The sequence below is a fragment of the Lonchura striata genome, chromosome 8 (genome assembly GCF_046129695.1).
Source record: "Lonchura striata isolate bLonStr1 chromosome 8, bLonStr1.mat, whole genome shotgun sequence".
Lineage (NCBI taxonomy): Eukaryota > Metazoa > Chordata > Aves > Passeriformes > Estrildidae > Lonchura > Lonchura striata.
This window is the reverse complement of record NC_134610.1, coordinates 31227050-31253768: the sequence shown is the minus strand read 5'-3', so window position 1 is coordinate 31253768 and position 26719 is coordinate 31227050.

The window sequence follows — 26719 nt, the reverse complement described above, 5'->3', positions numbered from 1 at the left end:
TGTGAAAAAAAAGGTCTATTCATGCATTGCAGTGTAAATGTTGTTCATGTATTCTGGATTAAGAGGTTTTCCCTTGGGAAGCAGGGTATGTTCAGGTTAGATAAAATGAGACCTCATCTTCACCTTTTCCTGACACTATTCTACATCACAGCTTTAACAGAAATTAAAAGACATAAACCATTTTTTCCTCCAGCACTTCTCCCAGCAGCACTGCATCTTGATAGAGGTGGAATTCAGATTCATCCCTAAAACTTTTTTAACATACAAATTGTATGCACAGATCCTTAGCATGATGGTCCTTACATAGCCTGGACTCCGTGACCTTCTCAGTCTCCCATCAAAATCTGCCTCAGGAAGTTTTCCCATGAACAAACCTTTGCACTAGATTACACAGTGCCCTCCTATGCAGAAGAAGCATAAATGTAGCTGTTAAATTGTATTTATTCTTCCTACTTAAGGCCATACACCAATCTTCTAAAACCTCTGTGGTCTCTATAGGTTTTTTTCATGTTGATGCTCAGAAGGATGTGGTTTGAACCAGAGCACTGCATGTGAGATGGAGACATTCTGGGAGTGTGTGTGCATGAGAGTCATCTCAGTGGAATATTTTGGCACAGGGATGACTATTCATCTGTTGAGCGTAACACTGGGACAGTCATGAGTGAGAATCAGTGTGGAGGGAATGAAGTCAAAAGCAAACTGATGAACTTTGCACTTATGGCTGTGAGCTCTGGAAAGTAACAAGCTTTCTGTTTCTTCAGAAGAATACACCGCCATCAATCATGTATGCCTCTTTCCCTTGGGTTATTAATTTTCTAATAGTTTTCTGAATTACCTTACTATATCAGCTTTGTGGGTTTATTCTTTTTTTTCCTCGATATTGTCAGATAAATCCTTAAGCCAGCAAGAGTGAACACAATGCTTATTGTATTGCTTGTTAACAGCTTTGACCCCTTCCTGCAATGAGAAAAAAAAAATAATGAATAGGACCCTTGCATAAAAAATTTAAAAGGCCTTTAAAAAATTATTGGATTTCTCGGTCAATTAAAAGCTAATGACTTCATATGCCAATGAAAGAAATATTTTCTGGTTTTATCCCAGCCCATTGTCTCTGTACACTCAGTAGTGTCTGATTGACAGACTCACTCACATTGACACCTGAAACAGGAAATAGAGGGCTGAGTCCACACTGCAGACACAGCTTGTTTTGAGACCTGATGGGGATGGGTGGCAGCAAGGAAATTTGTTTCATTAATCAATAAGGAAGATGCTAATGCCTTGTCTAAAGTCAGAGACTTGTTTACCACAAATATTTGAGAATATGTGAAAATTGTAGATGATGTTGAAGTTGACTTTGTAGCAACTATCAAGCTCAAGAATACATCTTCAAACTGTGCAGCTGGAACCACCTCATCCTGGTGTGAATTAGGATTTATTCAGAGTCAAATGTGAATTGACATTTCCTTATCAATAGAGGATCAGACACAAAAATATTATGGCAGGACTAATCAAATTTGGAATATATCTTGTTACATATCTGGGACATTCCTATATGAAGTCAGCCTTTGTACCTAAGAGGAAAGTCACACTTCATTTGTGCAGCCATATGATTAAAAGAAAATATTCTTTTATTTGAACCAAGACAGAAATTCTTTACTAGATTCCAAGGGGGACAGGGATATAGACGTAGTCTACATAAAAATTCACCAGTAAAAAAATAAATGGCAGGGGGAGAATATTTCATTTGTGTCATGATATGTCAACTACAGGAGAAATGTAGCATTTTCTTTCACTCACAGTTGTGATGTGGCAATCTGCTGTTAGATAAAATATTTTTTTCTGAAACTTTTGACAACAAAAATTTGAATGTTTCTTAGTTTGTTTATTCCTGCAGTCAAAGCACATGTGGTGGAGTTAGAAGTGCATATAAAAGCCACTATTTTGCTCTTCCAGATAATTAAAGAATAGCATTGCATAATACTGACAATAAAATAACCTGATATTTTTTGTTTTTTCTGTGATGTCAGGTTAAGGATTTGACTCCCCACTTAACTTGGACCAGTTGCACTGGGAGGTTAGCATTACAGGTTAAAGTACTTTCTGCTACAAGTAGATAAAGTACCAGAATGCTATTTGAGTCATCAGAGGTTTAAATTAGTTACAGTCTTGTGGTATTGACTTTCCTTACCTCTCGCCCATAAGATTGCACCTGCACTGGAATGTTTTTGAAACTTGTGTTGCAAAATCTAGTGGTTCTTTCTCAACATTGTCATCAGGGTAAAAATGATTGATAGGCTGTAACAGAAGGAAGGAAATACAGATAATTAGTTTTGTCAGACATGGGCTTTCAAGAAATATTTCTACACACTTTGCACTGCTTATAAAAATCCACACTTTTAGGTCAAAATATTTTTCACTTTTCTAGTTGTGTGGGGGGTGGATTTTTTTGCAACTTTCTTCTGGAACCTGAGCAAAGAGCACCTTTGTTCAAGAAAAAAGCAGCAGCTCAATGTCTGATACTCATATGATGTTGTTCAAGGCTGTAACAAGGTGGGGACTGGTCTCTTCTCCCAGGTAACAAGCAACAGGACAAGACAGAATGGCCCCAGGTTATACTAGGGGACATTTAAATTGGATATTGGGAAAAATTCCATACTGAAAGGGTGGTCAGGCCTTAGGACAGCCTGCATGGGAAGTAGTGGCATCACCATGCCTGGAAGTGTCCAAAAAACGTGTAGATGTGGTGTTTGGGGACAAGATTTGGTGGTGAACATGGCAGTGTTGGTTAACAGTTGCACTCAATGACTTTGGAGGTCCTTTCCAAGTTCAGCAATTCTCTGATGTGTACCTCCAAACTGAGGTTAGACCTGCTGGTTATTGGACACAGGTTTTTTGCAATCCTATCTCCTTATCATTGGCATTAATAATAAAATTACATCTTGCCATATTTATAATAGAACTGAACCTGATAAATATTAGTGAGCCTAAAAATATACCAAAACCACCTTCATCTGGTATCAAAGAAAATGTCCACTTCTAAGTAGTCTCCATAGATGGTTTAGAAACAATAATTTAATGATTTTCAAAAGGCCTAACAACTTTAAAATTCTTCCTGATTTTTATTCTAGATTTCTTTCTTAAAAACACAGGGAATTGCTTGTAGCTAATCCCAGAGAAGTATTTTTGCTGTACAACACTTAAAAAAAATGCCTGTTTGCTGAAGTGCTGCAAGACTTCTCTGCTATTCTGGAATCCACTTAAACTCCTTTGGTGATAGGTAATTCTCATTGCAGTGCAGCCAAATCTCACCACCTCATTTCATTTTGCCATTCAATGTTGTCAGTGAGGTATTTTTAGATTTCAGCACAATTTAGGAAAGCTGGCTAGAAGAGCCAAGAGTGGGAAGGAGGTTCCCTGGTCCTCACTAAACCAGATTTTTTTCCAGTGCCTTTCTCCAGAACAGGGCTAGTTCCAAACAGAGTTGAAGAGACTACAGGAAATATTTAGCTCTTGATTCCCTGCAGGACTGATCCATTTCTGGGTGGAAGACTCCAGCTCTAAGTAGTTAGAGTAGAATTCTATCTGTATGTTGAGTGAATACAATTTATTCTACCTTATTTACTGCTATGCTTTCAGAATCTTCTCAGTTCATTAGCACTCAATATATTATTTTAATAGATCTGAAGGGGAAAAAGAAAACCTTTGCAGGTTTGTTGGCATGTATATTATTTTAGTACACTGAAGTTTCACCATTGTTGAACCAACAATATTTTGGTTGGCTCTGTCTTAGTAGCTAGATAAATCCAATAGGAAAATTTAAGTTTTATTCTGAAGTACTTATTTTTAAGTTTAAGTTTACTTTCTCATCCAGCTTAACTAATTTATAAAGTGTAATTAGGTAGTTCCTAACACACCTGAGTCCCAGAAAAAGAAATAAAAGGTCCCTAGGTTAGCTGAGCCAAAGCACCTCTGTGTAATGCTGCACAGAACTGGGTTTTGGTTTTGTTCTCCTTACTCTCTTTGAGAAGATTTCTGCTGTTAAACACTGCACCATCTTTCAAGGCCATCTGTTTCATGACTTTGCTACCTTTATTTTCAGGTACTTATGTCTCATCTATGTTTTCCCCCCTCACCTTTTCCCACTGACATTTCTTGCTCTATCTATAAAAAATTGAGACTATATTCTATTTATCTTCATGTATTTGAAAAGCATTCCTATATGTCCTTCCCTTTAAATCAATCGCTCCTTTAAAGCTCTCAATTTCTTCTGATTTAATTTTCTAAAATATGGACTAATGTGGGAAATGAAATTCCTGTCCTGTTCTCTTAAGTAATTGATAAAAAATTGATTTTATTTAATATAATTTATGCTGTTTCCCTTTTGACTTTTTCCAAATAATCCACAAATTTCTTGCCATGTGGTTCTGAGAATGCAAATGCTCTTGGGCTTAGATTAAATAATTCTTCAACTGTGATTTATAGCCTAGCCTTTTGTTTCTCTGCAAGTTTAATGCTTGTCTTTTCTTAGCAGTATGACACCAGTGACTCATATTCTGATTGGGATGCAAAATAACACCCAAATAGCCCTCATTAAAAAACAGAGCTCACATGTGACTGTCTGCAACAAGTGTGACTTCCTAGATGCAGTACATGCTCTTCTTCTGTTTAATGGGATTCTGCTTTTCCAGTCCCTATCTCCAATTTTTCAAAGTGCTTTTTAATTCTTACCTTGTCCTACAAGAGAGCTCCTGTAGGACATTAACTGGAATACAGAGGAGCCCTGGCTCCAGAGCAGGCAGAAGAACCTGGTGTCCTACACCCAGACCTGATTTCATTGTGATGGATGCTCAATAATAAAAACTCAGAGTTTTCCACCTAGCTCTTACTAATTTTTTCAAGGGTTTTTTCCCCAATTTTCAGACTGCCACGTGAAATAAAGACAGGCCTTATTAAAATCAAGATTTCTCCATTATCCACAATGCTTACAATACTATCCTCCCAAAATATTGCAGTGGTTATAACCCTCTTGTTCTCAATAAGTACAGCCTAGATATTCCCCAAATCCTTTTGTTCCTATAGATTTAAAAGTGTCCTCTCTTTTTTCTGGAACTGAGTTATCACATGTATCATATTAAATGTTTAACACTACATTTGCCATTTTCCAGTCTTCCCTAATTTCTACCTGTTCTCAAAGATAATTGTTAATGGCTTTGAGATGACAAGTGCCGATTTTCTACTTATGTGAAAGTCCCATTTTAAAAATACCTGTTGCAACTAAGTACTGTTTAAACTGTTATTTCCCTGCTTAGCTCAAAATAGGACCTTCATACCACCAGGACTCATTTTTAGCTACCTGGATGCTCTTCCTTTTATGGAAGATTGAGTTGAAACATTGGGCTAGACTTACATGTTCTGCCTGTAACTGACTCCTGATGTGTTTTATCAGTTTGTTTGCCTTCTCATATTCTCAAATTCATCTTTTTTTATCTGCCTAGCCAGCAATTGCTGCCAATTTTCTTTATTTCTGTGTTTGCATTTGCTCTCTCAGAGTACTTGCATGTCAGTTGTCTGGCCCTACAGAAGCTGGCCTCTTAGAGTGTAAGATATTTATTTTGTTGCTTTTCTCTTCCCTTTTTGAACTTTGCAACTCGTGACTATTATCTCCCAAGATGCCAGCCATTAATGTTCTCCAAAATTTTGTCACCAAAATGTTCTGAGAACACTTAAAACAGTTGCTCCTCAAATTGCAGGTCTGATTTCCTTGAATTTCTTTAGGTTTGGACAAGTGTACTTGGTCTTGTAGTACATTAAAAGACTGCATTTTCACTCATCCCCTCTTCTCTGAATAAACTTCGTACTTGAAATTAAGAATCAGAGACACAAACATCCTACAAAGCAGCAGGCTCTGTAGTGAGCTTCCCCCTTTGGAGAAGTGAAGCATGCAAACAGGGAATGTTGTTCTTAAACACCTCCTGGAAACAATTACATAGGATGCACCATGTGACTGTCAGATTTTCTTGCTCACATGAAATCCCTCTGCTTTAACTTAGGTCCTCAAAACCTTTACTGGCCTTAACTTTCCACCAGGGAGATGTTCAAAACACCCCTGTGACGTCCTCTTCTATCCAAGACTTGAAATTGGAGACATCAATTTGCAGAGAAAGAGCAGACTCAAACTTTTGAGAGTTTTTTGGCTTTTGTATCAGTTTAGGAAGCAAAAGATGTTTTAATCCTGCTTAATTCTGATTTAGGCCTTACAGTCAGAACATCAACAAATTCTACCTAAAACATCTTTCCAAATGGAGGAAAACCTATAATCGTGTTAGATATAATTTGTAAAAAAGTTCAGAAATGTCCCACCAAAAAGTTAAAATTCAAAATTTAGTAAACTTAGTTATCCATCCTAGTTAACATTTTATTGTGGTTTCAGTTATAGCAAAAGAAGAGCTATCAATTCCTCTAGAACCCCTTTTTTTCTTCTGCTCACACATCAGTTTTTAAAGGCAATTGATTCAAATTACCTCTGTTGTGGTAGGATTTAAAAAAAAAGCCAAATATGGTTCTTTACAGAAACAGATTTGGCATGTTTTTGTTTTTGAGAAACAAATGTCTTGCTAGGTTCTTCAGGGTAATCTGTTAAATCAAGAGTCTGTTCTGAATTAGGGCTAAGCAGATATCCCAAGAGATTGATTTTTATTTTTTTTTTTTAATAAGTACTTACTTTTGCCTTTCTTTGCTTCTAAACACGTGGGGCCATGACCAAAAGTACATGCTGACTTAAAATTGCTCTAACTCATGATTCTTCAGCTAACAGAGTCTAGAGGCTATATAACTTCAGAACTGCCTCCACATGGATCTGCATAGATTTAAGACACATTTGTTTAACTTTGAGCACTTATCTGTTCACCTGAAATTTCTAAGTGCTCCTATTCAGACAAGAGCTGATTGTATGAGGCCAGGCACTGGTGATTTGGAATACCCAGAGCATGCTGTGTTTGTGGTACAGAGTGCTCACCATTTCAAATGCTCTTATGGAGTTTGTGATCCAACGTAGACTTTCAGATGGAATATGTTCTTAAAGGTGTGGTCTGTGGATTCGCTGAACTCGGCACTGAAACTTCCACTAAATTGAAGTGAAAAAAAGATTTCACACATATATTTTGCTGTAAATAAGCTGCTGGGACAATATGTACAGACTTCAGTGCCATGATTCAGAGCTCAGTTTTTACCAACACAAACCCCTGGATCTCTTTCCACAGGACTGTTCTCCAGCATCTTGTTCTCAGTGTGTATCTATAACTGGCATTACCTGTCCCGAGTGGAGAACCTGCCACGTGCTCTTGTTACATTTCCCATGGTCACTGCCTTTCCAACTCTCTAGCCTATCTAGGTTCCTCTGTAAGGCTTTTCTAAGAACAGCTCCTCCTAGTTTGATAGCATCAGCAAGTGTACTTAATGCATGTTTGGTATCTGCAGGTTGAATTACAGATCACTTACAAAAGCATCAAAGAGCACTGGCCATGGGACGGAGCCCCACTGGTGACCAGCCTGACATAACCCCATTAATTATGTGACCCCTTTCTACCTTCATGTCTGCCAGCTGTTTGGCAAATCCACCCTGGACATCTCTAGCTGTGAGCTGCAAGGGTTAACCAGAGGCTGTTGTGAGACAGTAGCAAAAGCTTTGCTAAAATCCTGAACCCACCACATCTGCTGGTTTCCCTCAGCCAACTAAATGGGTGAACTCATCATAAAAGGAAATTAAATTGGTTAAACAGGACTTTTCCCTCATGAACTTGTGCTGTGATCAATGACGTTCAAGTGTTTTTCAATAACTCCCAAAATAATTATTTTACCAGGCAGTGAAGTGAGACTGGCAGGCCTGTAGTTACAGGGTCAATCCTTTTTACTCTTACTGAAAACCAGGATAACATTAATCAGCTTCCAGTCAGCCGGGACTTCTTCAGAACCCCAAGACTTTTGAAAATAATGCCAAGGGGTCTACAATGATGTCTTTCTCTAGCCTGGGATGAACTCCCATGGATTTATGTGCATGGATGGATCATCGCCCTGTCACAGTCTGCCTGACACACCCATCCCAGGGAAGGCAGGTGCAGCTCCAATACTCTCTCTCCTTTCCGGGTAACCTTCACTCAAAGGTGGAGGCATCCCTCTCCCTGAGCATAGCCCGCAGCCGTGCTGGGCTCCCGAGGTCCCGTCGCAGCTCCTGCCTCAGGAGCCGCGTTTTTCACACAATTAATTCGGTCGGAAAAGTCTTCCGACATCCCGATTTCCGCGCCGCGGCCGCCCGCGCTGCCCGCGCCGCCCGGGCCCTGCGCCGCCCGGGACTGCCCCGGTTCGGACCCCTCGGCGAGGCACAAGGCAGTCGTTGTCCCGGATGAGCGTGGGGAGCTCAGGGAAGCCGGGGAAAAGCAAGGAATGAAGGAGGAGGCTGCGCTTCCCCCCCGGCAGCGGCACATCCCCTGCGGCTCCCGCAGCCCCGCCGTGAGGGAGGCGGTGACCGGCGGCGCTGCGCGGGTGGCGCCGCACAAAGTGCTTTTGAAACTGACCCATAACCTGGTGCCCCAGTACCGTTTAAAAACATTAAAGGTAAAACAAAGGTGCAGCTAACGCAGGGAAGTGTGTCAGGATGTTCAGCGGCGAAGGGAGAGGTTAGAAATCCTTGGTTTGTTTCAGCTGCTAAGTTGAAGAACGCAACAGATTCTTCCCCGTGAGGGTTACACAGAGGTTGACCCGGGAAGCTGTGGATGCTCCATCTCTGTAACTGTTCAAGGACTGGACAGGCCTCTGAGCCGCCTCTTTTAGTATAAGGTATCTGTTCCCATGGCAGGGATTTGGGTCTTTAAGCTCTCTTCCAACCCAAAGAATTCTATGATTCTGCGAGAAGTTTTCTGCAATTGCCTGCTGTTTGTTAGAGGACAGTTTTCCCTTGGCACAAGAACCTGTGGAAAGCAGGGTGTAGGCAGGTGAGGATTGGTCTCTCCTCCCATGTAACAAGTGACCGGCCCAGAATAAATGGCCTCAGGTTTTGCCAGGGTGGGTTTAGATTTGATATTAAGTGAAACTCCTTCACCAAAAGGGTTATCAAGCATTGTAATAGGCTGTCCAAGCTGTGGTGGAGTCACCGTCCCTGGAGGTATTTAAAGACATATGGGTGTGTTGAGGGAATGTTTTAGTAGTGAATTTGATAGTGCTGGGTTATCAGGTGGAGTCGATTCTGGAAGTACTTTCTAACCTAAATGATTATCTGATTGTATGATCAAAGTCATTTTAGTCTGGAAAATAGAAGAAAGTTCTTTAAAAGTTCTTTGGAGTATCCTTCTAGTAAGAATACTAGAAGTCTAAGAATAAAACTTATTTTTTTCACTAGAAAACTCCCTGCATTTTATAGGAGCCTCCTGTTAAAAAAGCAGAGTTGAGAATGTAGACAGTCTTGTCCTTTCAAATCTTAAGTGTACTGAGTCTGAGGAATGCTTTTGCGGCACTGAGCGTTATTTGTCTGATCCTCTGCTGTACACACACAAACAATGTTTTTGCATAATTCATACAACTGACATTTAATTTCAACAATTCTGAGAGAAAGCTCAGCAAATGAATTATATGCGTAAACTGTTGACCATAAATTTATCTAAAAGAAACCTTGGCATTGCTTTTGTTTAAGAATGCACCTGACCTTTTCTGTTCCTTTGTACAATGCAAGTGTGACTGTCAGTAGGAGTTTAACAAGACCCAGACAGTAGAAAGATTGCCAAAATCTCTTTACAGTGTATGTATTTACTCCAGCCTCAGATTCCTTTTTTTTTTTTCATGGGACACTAACTGTTGAAAAATATCTGCCTTTCAGATAAATTTGGAAGGCTTATGTGGGGAGGGGAGGGAAGGAATTTGGAGGTTCAGGAACATGAAGTGATTCACACCCTGCTTTTAATCTGAGAGCCCAAACTGGAAGAGCTTTGCTAGAACTGTGTTTTCATGGGAATACTGTCTGTGTCATTTTTATTCGTGTTAGCACTTATGCCTCAAGAGTTTGCAAATATTTCTTTAAGCTTTTCTGTTTTTCTCCAGAGCTTACCTGCTTCTGGTCAGTTCATGCTGACTTAAAAGTTAGGGCAAATAATCAGTATGCTTTGAAACACAGATTCAAACAAATGCATTATTTACTTTGGAAGCCCCTGGAGAGAATAAACTGGCATAGCAGAGGGTTAGAAAAGAATTATCCCATAAATCAGAGAAGATGCAGATGGGATGTTCCTAGAAATTCCTATCTAGTGGATTTCTGCTTCCTCACGTCAGCCATTGGCATCATGTGGTGTGCTGGAAATAATGCCATTTGCATCTTTGATGAGAGTCATTTACAGAAGTCATTTGGGCGTGTGTTCTTTGGGGGAGTAGAATGCTATGGTCTGATGTATTTGCAAAGAGGAATTAAATTTATTTTTCACATGTCAACCATAAATTATTTAGTTCTGGCCTATCTGAGTCACCAATGTCTTTGCTACACAGTGCTCTTTGCAAAGGGCCCTCTGCTCTCTGATTCCAAGGAAGACCTGTGTAAAACCAGATGACTGCCAGCAGGCCTTTCATGGGAGTGTCCTCCAAGGTCCTTGTCAGAGGATTATGCTTCCCACTCAGATCTGCTGCAGTGCTGACTTGTTCACACTCTGGACATGCTGCAGATTGCATGCACTTATAGAAGCCTTTGAATCCAGGGGTTTGTGTCCCTGTTACAGCAGAGTTTGGCCACAAAATGGTATTTATTGTTCTCTTAGCTAAAAACCACTTTGCTGCAGCAGCTCCCTCCCAGACACACAGCAGAACTTTTATTTGTTTGGGCTTTAAATACAATGCATACCAGAGGAAACAAAATATGAAAACCTAATATGAAAAATAGAGGCCTATGGAAGCATCTTTTCACAGATGCTCTTCTGGAATTGTATGTGGAGTTCAAAAGACAAATACAGTTTCACAGCCAAATCCTCTGGCCTGACATTTCTATAGCAAGCTTTCTCCAAATCAGCCAAGTCACACAATCGTACTGCAGTTGGAGAATCTTTACATGGTAATTAATTCCTAGGAAATTCCACTTTTCTCACTGCATCACAGAACCAACCAACTTTGAGATCATTGACTCCAACTTCTTACCAGTCATTACCTTGTCAACATGACCAGGGCTCTCAGCACCACATCCAAGCTTTCCTTAAACACCTCAGGGACAGTGACTCCACCACCTCCCTAGGCAACCCAATCCAATGTCTAATCACTCCTTCTGTGAAAAAGTTCTTCCCCATGTCCAACCTCCTTCACTAACAGTGACATAAACTTGCAGGAAATATGACTGCTACCTGTAACTAAAACGGTTGATTAAGCCAGGGTGCAAGTGGTGCTGCTGTGTTTGTGGGTTTAGGTGTCTTGTATTTGTTTCTCAGGACAGTTATGAACCAGTGTGAGGCTGGCTCCCAATACTGTTAATGTTAAATAAAATTAACATCCTATATTTTAAGGAACAGTATTTTGAAGGGAAAATTTTAGTGTACTCTTAGGGCAGTGTTTAGGTTCAGTTTCTGAAGATCTTCAGTTCTGAAGATCATTGCTGGTGGGTAGTTTTATATTTCAGGGTTTCTTCCTTTATTTAAGACTTTGTTGGTAAATACACTTTTTCAATGTAGTCTAAACCTAATGTCCATCTTTTATATAACCTTGCAACAAGCCAGGTCAAAAGCCCTGCCTGCCCTTGACCTCCAGTATGCTGTGGATCTCCAAGAAGTGAGGTAATTCCATTTCTAAGCCAAATGAGATAAGATTAATATATGAACTGGTCCAGCTGCAGGAATTATCTTGCATTAAATACTCTAGGAGTTTGGGATATTTGTTTTTAACTTATTTTCCTGCAATGTTCTTTTAGCAAAGTACTAAATTAATAAGACACTTTCTGTGAATGGTGTGACAGCAGTAGTGTAATGTCTATTTTTAATTAAAATCTCCCTCTTCTTTCTTGCATACAATAAGCAGAAATATATAAATATGCATCTTTTTCTTCTGGATGATGCCAAATCTGTTTTACATAATTCCTTATGTCATATTTCATAACACCTAGATCTACTGTCATTTGCTGTTCACTTTTCAGTGAAAACCTTCTGTCACTTGAAACACAGGCACTACAATGCTATTAATTAAAAGCATGTACTATGCATTTCCATTCTTTCCCTGCAACATTAAAAAAAAATTAAAGCATGGGAGTGGGACACAATGTGGTTTGGGGGTTTTTTAGGTAAAGAAATTTTCTTTTAACTAAAGAAATTATTCTGTGTAGAAATACTCTGCCTGTGTTTCTTCAGCAGGGGAAAAACTGACTTTAGGGTATAAGTTACATCCAGCTCGTGGTAAACTCTTGCAAAAACTTTTTGTCTGTTGATGTTTAGGCATGAGTTAAACATGGTTTTGTCTTGATGTTTAGGCATGAGTTAAACATCACACTGAGAACTGTCTTGCTGGTATAGTAAATTTAATGAGTGTTACTCTGTTCTGCTTTACAAGGAAAGCTTTCCAGTCTCCATACAGAAGAAATATAGCAACGGAAAATGCAGAGGAGTGAAAAGTTGACTTATTTTCCATTTAAATCAACTCTAAATTCACATCTTTCAGGAGCTGCATTTTTTCTGTCTGTTGGTTGCAACACTAAATGAATAATAATTTTGTCCACTGCAAAAAAGAAAAAAGATAAGACTGTTACCATCATCCACTAAGAAGTTGCAAAATCTGAATTTATTCTTATGGATCAGATGTCTAAAGCAAGTGCCATGAGCACAGATGTCTTTACAAGGTATTTCCTAACAAGGAAAATAGCCAAGGGACAGAAGGTTATATGTCAGCAATCCAAGTAATTAAGTATTCTTAGGTATAGTGAGAATAATGCAGCCAATAAAAAAAAAGCACAAAAAAAATAAGCAGTTTCTTTAGCTGGGAGAAATTAAATTTAAAATACTATGTTCATGTAACATTCTGGCTGAGTTTGTTGCATGAAAATGAAAATGCCAAAACTAAGTCATAGATTGCATATATCACTTGGGAAAACTAGACTAAAAAATAGTCAATTTTGTTTTAATATCCCTAAAGTGATTTACAAACTTAAGCTAATTTGTGGCAAAATAGTTTGATGTCATTGAAAGGTAAGATTCAAAAAATTACTTATATGTGGTTAGGCCTTTAGTTCAATTGCTAAAAGGGTAGCATTTAGAGTAGAAAATATTGATTTTTACTTGCTGATAAAACTGGAAGACATACTAAAATTACAATTTTTTTCTTTATACTCTTATTTTCTGTGTTATTTTAGACTAAGAAATTATTTGGAGTTAATCATACATGCAAGATAACAATGAACAGGAATGCCATATCTTATTTCAGGAGGAAGTAGGAAGAGAATAAGTGTTACAGAATATGCAAAAAAAGTCAAATTATATCCAAACAGAAGTCAAAATTGTTCTATAAACTAAAGAAAGTACTATTGTGCTGTCCTATTCCTGAAATATCGGATCATCAGAATATAAGGAAAATAGTTTGTATATTTGGTGTGACATCTTGGGAACAGATTGGTAAAAGATTGAAGGGAAACAAACAGGAGACTACTGAACTCTTAAAGTAAACTGAACTGTTAAAGTAAATCTCCAGGATTTGCCACGTGTTGTGTGGAGTATGGATTTTACTACTTTGAGATCTTTTTGTAAAATCTGAGAACTGGGACAAAATACAACTTTAATACACATTGCTTTTTTTGTCATTGTTTAGGGGGTTTGGGGTATGGGGAGTTTGTTGCTTGAGAGTTTTTGAATCACCTTTTTAAATTGGAAAATGTAGAGAATATCTCCACTGCAGCGCAGTTGTCCCCATGTAACTTTCACTGCTCTTGGTTCAACTGACAGACTGCTAGCATATGGCACTTGGATTTTAAGATGAAAATGTTCTGTACTCCACATGAATGTGGTTTGATGTTGTGGAAACAGGGAGTAATTTCACAGAACCATTCTGAAGCATAAAATTACGGTTAACAGATGAGAAGGTAGAATGTGAAGAGAGATTGACCATTTTAAATATTAATCAAATAATTAAATACTAAGATTCCAATTGAATTAGACATTAATATAAATATTTAATAGGTATATCTTTATTCCCCATGACTATTAAGAATATTTTCTTAAAGCCAGCCTCCCTTGCCCTCTTATATTCCCTCTCTTTAGTCATCTCTATGCCAAATCCACAGCCTGGTGCTGGGAAGCAATGGAATTAAAGGTCCTTATTTCATTCTTTTGCTGTGCTGCTTTTTCGTGCTGGTACCTCGTTTTCCCTTATAAAACTCTGTTCTCAATGCATGGCTTAGCTGTGGAAGAGAGCTGGGCAGACTGACTTGTCAGGATCTCTCTTTTTATGTGTACAGTCATTCAAATGCAAACATCTTCTGGGTCTGGCCCCAGCCTGTACCCTAGATAATGGAATAAGTGATTTTTTGCTTCTGAGAATGTGACACACTAGTTTTCCAGTTGCAAACCTTTTTTACAGTCAAAAGATCTATTGACCAAGTAAAAAGTCGCTGAAAACTGTGACATTTTATAAAAGGCCTATAGATAATGGCCTATGCTATTTAGAAGTGTTCATTTTAATCACAGCCAATCTATTGCATCTTAATGTTGTCATTAAAAATGTGGGGTTAATTTGAGATTTTTACAGCATTAAATACTGCACTGACCTAACCTGTCACTCAAATACATAACTGGGTGTGCTATGGGTGGTTTCCTACACATGACATTTCTAAAGTTGCTCTTTCCATCACCAATGTATGATTACATAAATGCATTTTTTTATTTCTTTAATGTAGCATTAGGCAGTGTAAGGTGAAGCTGTGCAATGTCTCTAAGTGAAAAAATTCTAGTTTTTTTTATAAGTGCTCTTTATTGTCAGTGTTGCAGGGTTTTTTTTTTGGTTTTCTGTGCTCCAGGTTTCATTCAATTATATATTGAAGTGAGGTTGCTCCTCAATCTATGGAACTGAAAAAGAAGTACTAGGGCTGAGATCTTGGCAACAGTAAATACCTGGTTATTCCAGAGAAAATTGGAAAGGAAACTTTAAAGAGTCACTGCCAGTTTATAGAGCTGGGCCTAGCTGAGCTCTGCTTTTACTTTCACATACATTGATATAACTTTGGGTTGGCTCTAGCATGTATAACAAGGAACATTCTCCAAAAACCATCTGGTCATTTCAGACAGTCTGAACACACTCTACTATGCCTTTCTTTGCCCCTGGGTTTGTGGCATAGCACAAGAATTTTCCAGAGGGAGTTTCAGGAAAATCTTATTAGAGAAGGTCGTCTTGATGTCCCAAAGTGGCACAAAACTGTGGGAGACAAAGTCCTTATGTTTTCACAGCATAGTCTGCTCTTTGCATTGTGAACACGGCACACAGTCTGTGTCAAATTTGAAATGCTATTTCTTCAGTGCAAGGTTTCAAGCTTGCAAAACATTTCTGGATGCTGTCAGCTGAAATTTGGATTCTGTAATGCCTTTGGACAGGGCTTGTATACACAGGGAAGATGTTTTTGGAGCTCAAAACACATGCGTGGAGCTCCACCAAGATGAATCAGCAGCTCAGGAAACTTAGTCTTTGTACATCTTTCTGAAGCCAATTTTTTTCTTTTTAAAATTTTATTTATTTTTAACAAGTACTGGCTTAGTACTGAACTTTTTCTGAAAACCAAATTCTTGCCCTGACAAAGCTTTAACCATTTCTGAATAAATGTATGGAACGGTCAGAAGAGCAGGGTTGCCATGGGTATGTTCTGACCAAAATGCAATAATGATATAATACAAAATAGAACATAGTAAAAATAGACAGCACCTTAAGGAAGAAGTGTGAATGCTCTTTACAGTATATAAGAGAGAGAAGGAACACTATAGGAGAGGCCTGTAATCATTGTACTCATAGAAATCAATTTTTATCTGGCTTACTAATAGGTATTGAACTGTACATAATCTTTTGGGCGTATTAGGATAAGCATAGTGTGGATGTGCTTCATTGCACCACCAGAAGTTAATTTTCTATGTATTTCAGCTAAACTGTCTCATGTTTTCAGTAAAGGCAATGATGCGGGAAGGAAGTCTATGTGCATTAATTTCCCACTTAACCAGTACTTGATTATTTCACTACTTCAGTGAGTTTATTATCCCCTGAAGACAGAAATCTTTCTGACTGATGCTGTGGTACGTTCCACAGTTATGCTTCCTCCTTCATACAAATCCAGAAATCCATTTCATATCCTCTTTAATATTGAATATCTGCAGGATATTAAATATTGTATTGCTCTTCTGATGCTATTTCACAGCAGGAAAAATATCCAAGTGCATTTAGGTATGGAAAAAGTACAGTTTTCACACTTTTGTCTGGTTTGCTGGATAAGAAAGAGGATGGCATTTCTCCAGGGCAGGGGAAAACCAACACCAATTTTTTTTTTTTAGCTTCGTGCTTCAGCAGATTCTGCTATTCAGGGCCAATTAATAAATGGAAATAAGTTAATGGGAATGAATGAATAGGTAGCAAAAGATCCATATTTCTGTGCCTGCACTGCCCTTTCCTTAAAACACAGTTTGCAGGTGTTCTGTGAAAACTTTCGTGAGCAGTTAGATTTTATTTCAATTTTTCTATTTGCAGTAGTAGTAATTTCTAGGTGCCAGAGTCTTCTCAATTGGTTTCTGTTTCTAATGGTGTCTGTGTCACCTTAGTTGCTGCAGCAATGCATTAATAGAAAAAGAACTCTAGAAAAAACAAGGGTGATCAGTAGAATACTGCTCCCTTCCCCATTCTCTTGCCCCAAGGTTTGGGGGTTTAATCTCTGATCATCCCACACAATTTCAAACTGAATATCTTCCAACATCTGGATGGTCGTTTCTGTGTCCTTATGACAACACAGAATCCCTTAGGTGTGAAAGGCTTTGTTATCAACCCTAATTATGATTTTTGCCCTGCATCCACCCCTCAAGAATAAAAAAGGCTTCCCATCATAGCAAACTAGATGTGAGAGAGAACAATTTAATAAAATAAAAGTTTCAGAAGGAAGGAGGAGTTGTGTTGTTCTCTCATCTCCTATCTGGCTCATGGAATTTTCTTGTTTACAGAAGCAAATCAGTGAGAAAAAAAAACAATCCAAAGTAAGCAAAGATGATATAGTAGAACAAAAAATATTATTTCTAGATAGAAGATGTCTCTGTGCCATTTTTCTTGCTTTCATTAAATATTTCCTGCCCAATTAAGGAGAAATTAAAATCTGTAAAGATCAGTAGTTTTACTAAAAATGAATTTTCCCCCCTTCGGTCCCATGTTGCCTGCTTTCACTGCCAAATGGCACATGCCAGTGCATTCTAAATGATCTGGAAATGGAGATCACTGTTTTTCTACAGGAAATTCTTTGTAACTTTCAAATGATACATTTTAAATGTGGAAATTAATAATCCCAACAATGCCAGCAGAACGCATTCTTGAAAGACAAGCAACCCATCAGAGTGGGTGAATATTCAACTAAACCCTCACTCAAAACTTAATGACCTCTAGAGCAAGTTGAGCCACATGTCCTTCCAGAATGAGAAGTGAGCACTGAATGGTGTGACCTGAGCTGGCACCTGCCTTTATTTTCATTCACAGAAGTGAGAAACCACTCAAAAGATATTATATTAAAAAAAAATACACACAGGTGTATTTTATGTAAAAAATACACACTCTACCCACCTCTGACTGTGAATAGCCCAGTATGCTGGATTCAAAGGGGAATTTCTGCATCTTTTGCCAAAATTGAAGTAAAATGTTATGCTTCTAGCAAGACTTCCCAGATTGCTATAGAATACCCATAAACTCTGAAGAAACACTCAGCTGAGCAGCTGGGGCTCTTACCAAGTTCTTTCCTGTTACTGCCTGTCATTTACCATTCTCTCCTTATCCCATCCTCTGAAAAGGAATTCTCTGAGGATAAAGCAGCTTAACAAATTAATATCAACAAAGTAAAAGCCAATTGACATGTGTTCAAGTTTTCAAGATGATCTATAGTGATTTAATTATAGGTGGCAATTTCCAGGAAAAGGTAGCATGTAACTTCAGGATAAAATTAGTGCTAAGTTCTTCCAGGAATTTTCAATCAACCTGCAGTTTACAGGTCCCTTTCCTATTCAAAAATTTTGGGAAGAATTACTTAGTGTTACAGACACTTAAGTGATTCAGCTGGGAAAACCCACCCATTTAATTCTGCTTAAAAGCTGACTAGTAATATTTTTCACACCTGTGCTTGCCTCTGTCCTGTGATATTCTCACATTTTTGGAGGTTTTTTTCTATGTATTCTTGCACTTGTGTGTGCCTTTGAACCATCCAGAAAAATGAACAGTATTTTATGAGAATGAAAAATACAACTACGCTGGAAGAGAATGATTTATTACCTTGCAGTCCTGATTAAATCACTTAGATGGCAAATAAAGACTTTTGCCTCACCTGGACTTGTATGTCTGTTGTGGGCCCTCACTGTTGTTCTCTAGGTTTAGCTTTGACTTGTAGTGCTGCATTTAATTGAAAAATCATTGTACCATGGCCTGTGTTTTGGGCTAATTCAAGATATTGCCTACACTTCTTTTACATTAGAAGTCTGCAATATCCCACAGTGAAAATCCTTTGACTTGGTAATATCCTTCATAAAGTTCTTGGTAACTAAATTTTTATGTAGTCTCTGATTTTGATTTAAAAAGCGATAAAAAGATTCAAAAAACTTCCAGCTGTGCCAAAGGAAAAATGTGAATGTTCTCATAAATGTTACATGAGTACTTGTATAGGTGAAAAGAATAAGTAGCTAAAGAGGACAAAAATACAGTTTTAATAAAAGCTCCCTGCCATTCTGTCTTCATTCTTTCTCTCGAAGCTATCAAAAAATAGCTTGCAATGCTAAAATAACTGAACAACTCAGAGCGCATTCAGAAGCTCCTACTTTGAGCTGTAAAATTTGGCACCCTGAGTAAAAATAGTTGAGCTCAACAAAATTAGTGTTTTTAGTGCCTAGGAACTCCCAGACTCGGCTTCCTAAGGGTTACTTCCCTATGTCTTGCTTTCGGGGATACCAAATGCTCTGGTAACAGAATAATTTTAAATATTATTGGAAAGATGTAAGTCCTGTTTGTGTCTTCAGCTTTTCTCCTATCATATTTGCTACATATATTTGTTCAGTGATTTCTCTTTAAAGTCACTCAATGTTAAGAAAATGAAAGAATCTGCAGAAAAAGGGGTACATATGTCATCCCTTAAGGAATGGATGTTATTCTAATCCAGGTGCTATGTGTTTAGGTAACTTGACAAACAGATCTCGTGATTTCAGTGACAAGACTTCATGTATGAACTGAAAATATTTTCATGTGATTTGATGGACTATTACACAGATTATGTTGGGTTTTTTTCCTTTAAATTATAGTGTGGCAAAGTGAATCCTGGAATGCACTGAATAGCACTAAGTTTCGCCATACCAAATTGGAATCATAGACAGCATGGTTGTTTAACATTTTAGGGGGTTTTGTTAGCAGTGGACTCAGTACAAAATTGTTGAGGGAAACTGCAGCTAGAACACAAAGTGGATCTGAGGTTGAAGAGAGCTTGGGGATGTCTCCCTCCTGCTTCGGGTTATTTCAGCTCAAATGTCATAAAACTGAGTAAAGCCATGATCAGTAGTTTTTAGAACAGACACACATTAATAACAGGCCATGCTAACTCTCTGTAGAACCTTTTCCAAAGCCAGCTTTTCTGAAAGCTCTACCTTAAATCAGGCCTGCAGGTCCTAACAGAAGGCTTGAATAGATTCCTTTTTTCAGGGGTACTTTTCTATGAGGGTAGCTTATCCTCTATTGTCATAATCCTTGGTCCTTAATCTTGATTTAGGAAGTAATTTGGAATAGCTAAGTAGACCATGTGCTCTTCTGCTCAGGTTCAGTTTGTGTGAAACTGATTGGGATTTTCTCAGCTGTATAATTTATCTGGTAGAGTGCCTATATAAATATTATCAAAACAGGCTCATATTAGTGCCCTTAGCCAAAACCTTTCCAAAGAAAATCTTAGTAGCCTGTCTGCTAACAAAGGAGGGCAAGCCATGAAATGGAATCTCTCCTTCTTAGGCATTTTCTGCCTAAGAGCAGTAAATTTGAGTTGTGGCTGCTGTCTCCTGGGCCCAGCCATGTGCAGAGGTGGACCTGCATGGTGTGCTGTCCACTCACAGATTACTCCTTCTTTTTCCCCCATGGCCTTTCTTGTGAAGCAGTCATGGATAGCAGTTCAAAGGAGAAAAAGTATTTTATCTAAGTAGAGTTATGTGTGATGTGAGTTCTGTAAAGGTTTGTGAGGACGCTGTAAGGCTGGAGGGTATAACCAGAATGAAGGCTGTTAGAATGCCTTCCATGGCAGTGCTGATATAGCAATCATAGCAGGACAGGATGCATTTAGCCAGGAAAAGTAAGGCACCATCAATGTTGAAAAAGTGCTTTGTTTATAATGATAAAATATTTCCTCTGGGTTTCCTTCATGACAATTATATGAAAATGGAAATCACTGTGTGTTCAAGTGCCTTGCAAGTCTAGCTTTATTAATTATAGGTTTAGGTTTTTGTTTTTCTTTTCCATGTCCTTGTTACATTTAAGTGAATAAAACTTTGCTTATGTGATGTAGTTGAAGTCTCCAAAGGAAATAGGTAATGAAGCAGGACACTGAGCATAGTGCATGTTGCTCACCCTCAACCTACTCACTGGTGCAGCAAAGCTGTGCAAGAGCTCTTCAGCTACTGTTGGAACACTGGTATGCTGTCAACAACACTGGTTTGGTCACAAAAGTCAAACCCAACACCCTACAGATTGTCCTGAAGAAAATTAACTCCCTCCCAACCACACTCAGTATAGCAAGACAGCAAAAATGTCTGTGCTGTGAAGAAACTTGCTTTTTAGGTTTAACACCTGGTAGGTAAACCTGGGTTCTTAGGGCTCCAGTTCTTCAACAAGGATGAAAGACTGAGCAACCAGGATAGGCTTTTTATTGTTGCTTTTACAGAAAGAAGAGGGACAATTTCCACATAGTCTCACAATTAATTCTTCCCCCTGATTGCCTGAACTACATTGCTGCAAACCATGGTCCTTTGAACATGTAGCAATCAATTTCACTGCAATTTCAGCTTTTCTTTATTAAGTATTGCAGAATGTTTCCTCATGAGTATTCCCCAAAGGCATTTGCACACACAAATTTCTTTTTCTTTTTTATGAGCTTCAACAATCTTACCCAGAGTATAGCTACTTTTTTACAGTCTTACAACTAAAAATTGAGGGGAGAAAAAAAGTAAAAACAAATTGAAACTTCAAGTAAAACTGGAAATAACAAAGGTATGGTTTCTCACACTGGGGTTTAGAGAGAAGTCAGAGATACCAATGCTCCCATGGTCATGATCACAGCACTTTCAGCTTCTAAAAAGCTGCCCTCTTCTATTTAACACTATTCTCTTTATTAAGAATCAGCTGTAAACCAGCTGTTAAAATATCTCTTTCACTATTACAACAGCTGAAAATCATGAAAGTGATTTCTTAGTGCAATTTCAATAAAATTGTTTCCACACAGTGTATGGAATGGGCTAGTCAGAGAAAAATCTAAAAATATTGCTGACAGCTCAGAATTATGTGGCTTCTGCCTTTACTTCTAATGCTGAAATACATTTCTTGTTGGTATAAACAAGCAACATTCTGCCTTTGGCAGCTTCCATCTTGCTTAGGCATTTCTTACTTCTTAAAATACAGGTGTGCTAAAAACTGTACCTCAAAGGGAGAATAATCTGTTTTGCAATAATGGGAAATTGCCTGTGTAGTGAAGAATTGTGCATACTGGAGACCTCCTGCTCAAAGCAGTTTGTAGGTTACCTGCACAGCAGGCCAGTGGCCAAGACAAAGTACTTTCTACTCTGTGGTGATTCAACAATGGCCAGCTTGCTTTCTCCTGACTGCCCAAAAAAAAATGGAAAAATGGAACCTATGACTTCAGCAGCTCCCAGAGAGATGTTTACATGTTTGGGAAATCTTGATTTAGTTACCAAGTGCAGCACAGTCTTGTAAATCACTTCCAGGTGATGATTAACTTTTTTCTCCCTTTGTTCTGCTACCCAACATCCATTTTCAATCAATCTCAGTGAATTTATAAATGTATTGCAATGTGATTTCATCAGAGGTGCCTCTCATATGTTCCACTGTGGAGATGTTGCTACTTCCCAAAGTTTGTGGTTCACTTTTGAGGACACAAATAGAATCTCTCTTAGGATGTGGCAGAAGCAAGGCTCAGAGCTGCTGTGGATGCAGACAAAACACAGCCAGTGTCTTTTGGCAAGAGGGGAGAGGCACTAAGAGGGTACAGCCATAGTAGATTTGCCAGGTTTTTGTGAGACCCAGCTTTCCAAGAAGAGGTGCTTTTATCCAGTGACTTAGTCTGGGCTTGTAGCAAGTGTCTTTTTCATGTCCATGTGTTGTCACTGCAAAATAAGGCCCCCCCATTAATACACCCTTTATTAAGCTCTAAGGAAGACAGACTTCAATATTGACCTTACTTCTTTCAGCAATCCAAATATTAAAGGCATGTTATTTCTATGTTAGATTGTTAAAATGATAAAAAAAGTATTTTCTTCAAAAGTTATTTTTGTTTCAAAGTTGACTTTGAAATAGTCAGCCAATAGTGTATCAATATTAGTCCTGTTGCAATACCAGGGGCCCCTTAATCACTGTCCTGATGTACTAGATTCTGTAACACTAAAGACTGATAGTGTATAGTAATACATTATTATTTTGGAAATTTTTAGGGTTTTTAAGATTCATAGTATCATTTTCTTTAGTCACCAGTAAAGTAATTCATGACTAGAAGGCTCAAAATCAGAAACAAGTTACAACACCTGTTGTTTCCAAAAAATAAATAAGCTACATCAAAAAAGCTGAAATTTCTCTCTTGTAAAAATCAGCTTTTATAAAACAAAATGAGACATTACAGGTGATTTAATGTGGACCTTCAAAAATGCATTGTTTCATTTAGTATGTTTAGAAATGTTTAAAATACATAAGTAGTTTAAATATTTTTATGTTAACTAAGAACTAGAGAATTCTAAGAATCTAGAGAGAAAACAATAGGTCTGTAACAGTATGTAAAAAACCATTATTGTACTTAGATTAAAAATGAGCATTTGTGTGCTTGCAAAAACATCTTGATGGATCTCTGAAGGTTTATCTCAGTGTATGTCTAAAATCCTTCAAAAGCTTTTGTATGAAGTCTGGATAAGGATGGTTGCACTCTGTTGTTGTTTTAGGAGTGTTCTGGTGTACATTTCTCAATATCATGTCACTCTTTTCAGTACTTTCTCCTTGCTGCCTCAGTTTTTTAGTGTCTGTCCCACCCCTCACTGCCACCACCTGCCTCAGCAAATTTCTGTTGGCTTCTGTGGGGCTTTGTATGCCACCCAGGAAAAGACAAGTATTTGAATAAAGTTCTTCAAGTCTTTTCTTGAAGCAGCCCAAGTGACAAGGCAGCTTCTTTGATGTTTCACTGTATTTACTGAACACTGCCTCACTGGGCACCTTGATGCCCAATTAACCAGCAGAGCTGGACTCATTTAATGAGTGCTGGAATTAGCACCTACCTTTGCAAAGCAGGCAGCAGTTGGGAGAATCCCTCCTTAGGAATTTCTTCTGCTTTCCATTTATGCATAACCAAATCTATATTAAAAAATATAAATCTATTTTTTATTTTAATATAAGCAGGATGACTGTGCATCTTGAGTGGGCATATAAAGTTTGATTCTTTACCTCACTTGAATGTGGTCATGCTGATGTCTTCCATGGCATTAGTATTAACTGATAAAACAGAGAAATAAGATTTTGTCCCTCTGTAAAAACAATTTTGAGGCCCAACAACAAAATGCCATGGCCACAAGATGGCCTTCAAAACTGCCAGAGAAACTAGTAAGTCTGTTCAGAAAGCAACCAGCCATGTGCAAATATTGTTTTTCCCATTCTAAAGATTCATGTGGTTATGTTTACCTCCGAGAATTAAAGACCTCCTACAAGGTCACTTTTTGTTTCTTCTTCCTTTTTTTTTTTTTTGTAGAAGGGTCACCCTTTTCATGATGAATAGTACTAAGTCCTGCTACAAATACTTCTTGGAAAGATTCTTTGGGTCATCAAGTGCTATTTATCCTGAATAAATCCATCTGAGCTGGGCCCACATAGCTAAAAAATTACTATGTCCCAAAAAAGATCTGATGCATTTCTCTTACATTTGGAAACTCTTCACTAACTCCAAATTATAAGTAGTCATACACTCTGGGTCATTACACTGCCAGGTGCCAATTTCCCATCATATTCAATCCCAGCTCTGTGCTACCTTCTGCTATTGCCTTCAGCTCTGATTTGCACTGCCCCATCACTGAGATGCCCTTCCCCCTTCCTCAGGTCAGACTGGGAGGGAGAGACATCAGCCACATCAGTTCAAAATTCAGCTTTTCTCTTCCAAGGGTTTTAATATTGGTGAGTTAATTGGTATTAGCATGTTGAAAATAATTCCTTAGTTCAAAGAATTTGTTTACAAAACTGACTCAAGCTTTCTTCAGCACAGTTCTTGTGAGTTTTGCTGTCTGGCTCTATAACTTCACAGCTGACAAAATAATCTCAATAGCAAAAGTGGCCTCAAAAGTCATGGAGGAAACCCTCTGCTTTTTACAGTACCTAGTTTCCAAGTGTATACGCACTGGGAGAAAGAACCATCCCAGTTAACTTTTTCTTTCTTGATCAAGACTAAATTTAAGCTGTGAATAACCTTGCACTTTGGAATTTTCTGGTAGTTCAGATATGTGAAATGTATTTTATCACTTCTCTGCTGATACCATTTATGTGGAACAGGTAGACCGTAGACTTTAAAAATATTAAATACTAGGAATTTTAAGATATTACTACATCAAGTTAACCTAAAAAGTCACAAAAGGAACTAATTTATTTTGATGGCTTCATTCTAGGCACATGCTATAGAAGCATAAGCAGCATTAATCCATCTTATTCAGCATCTATCAATGTCAACATGTGAGTGATAAGGAATACATGACCAGGTATTACAATGCTATAACATGTAATGTGATGTAAGCTTCCCTTATGTGTGCACTTCTCTGAAATTTCTTAGGTGAGCTACCTGTGAAAATATGAATTCTTCCACTACAGTAGCTCACAGCATAGAACTTTTATGTTTTAACTGCTGAGAAAATTCTAACACAAAGAATGGGAATCACGGATTTGTGCAAGCACAGAAGCTGATGGCAGTGGATATAAGACAAGATATTGTATCCAGGAGGTAACTTCTCAGTGCGTTTTGTATAAAGAGAAGTGATGCTGTAAAAATACAGAAGGATACAGAGATCTAAAGAGAATATAATTTTAGGAGGTGATGTTCTTGGAAAATACTGGATTTTTTTAACTTGGCCTGCTTAAAAATAGAGATTAGAAGAAATTTTCTGTTATTACTAATGCTCTGGAAGTCAATAGAACACTTACACATAGATTTATTTTTTTTAAGACTTATTATAAATTACATTTAATTTTCAATGGGCTGCAGTGCTAAAGTTGATCAAAATTTTTTCTAATAATGTCCAAAAGTAATTCTCTGTGGTGTAAGGATTCCACCCTGGTACACTGGGCTACTTTGGATCATATTGCAGGACAGATTTGCTTTGTCTTTGACATTGTTATTGGCAAGGTATTCTTTGTCCCTTGCAGTCAATGGAGAATGTCTTCTATGGTGAAAATGGTAAATAGACCTTGAGAAGAAGTCTTGGTTTAAGAAGTATTAGCATTTCATGGTTTCATTTTAGTGCCAGATTTTCAATTTCAGATGTTAATGACACAGGCAACTTGCTCCTGAAGAAGTAACATAAATCTTGTGTCAGTGAGGACCCAGCACCCTGATTAATGGCTATCCATAATCACATGAGTAGTACTACCAAAAATACAATGTATATAAACTCTGTGAATCCTGTTTATGCTTTAGTTTATCCATCTTAATAATACAGTCTACCATTTTGTTCTGAATTGCATAATAGTATCCTTCTCTACCCTATTGGCAAGGTTCAAGAAATGCTTATTGGTAGACCCACAGGAAGCCCCAAAAGATTCTGGAATATGTACAATAGCCTAAATAATAAAGGAACTTACTCTTGTAGATAAGGTGTTCTATGAAAATAAGGCTGTGGATCAGTAGCCCAAGTTTTTCTCTCAGAAAATGATGCTTAAGCTCATACACAGCTGCTCCGGGAACCCAGCAGTGTACAGCTGTCTTTTACCTAATGGTGATGAGTTCTCCAGCCTTACCCACTCCCTGTTCTGAGGCAAACGTATTCTAATGCTCTGAACCTTCAGTCGTATATTTGTTGATGTGGCATCCACCAACAGCTGCACGAGAGTAGTAATGCTGTCTTTTCCATTAATGGCTTAATAATACATAAATTATATATGAATGCTGTCTTCACATGAAGTACTTTCTGAATGATTGATTATAGAATTAACTAATTGCATATTATTAGTTTAGAGAGAGCCAATAAATAAGGAATGGTGCAATCACTTTGAGTTTACTTCATTTCACCACATCAAACAT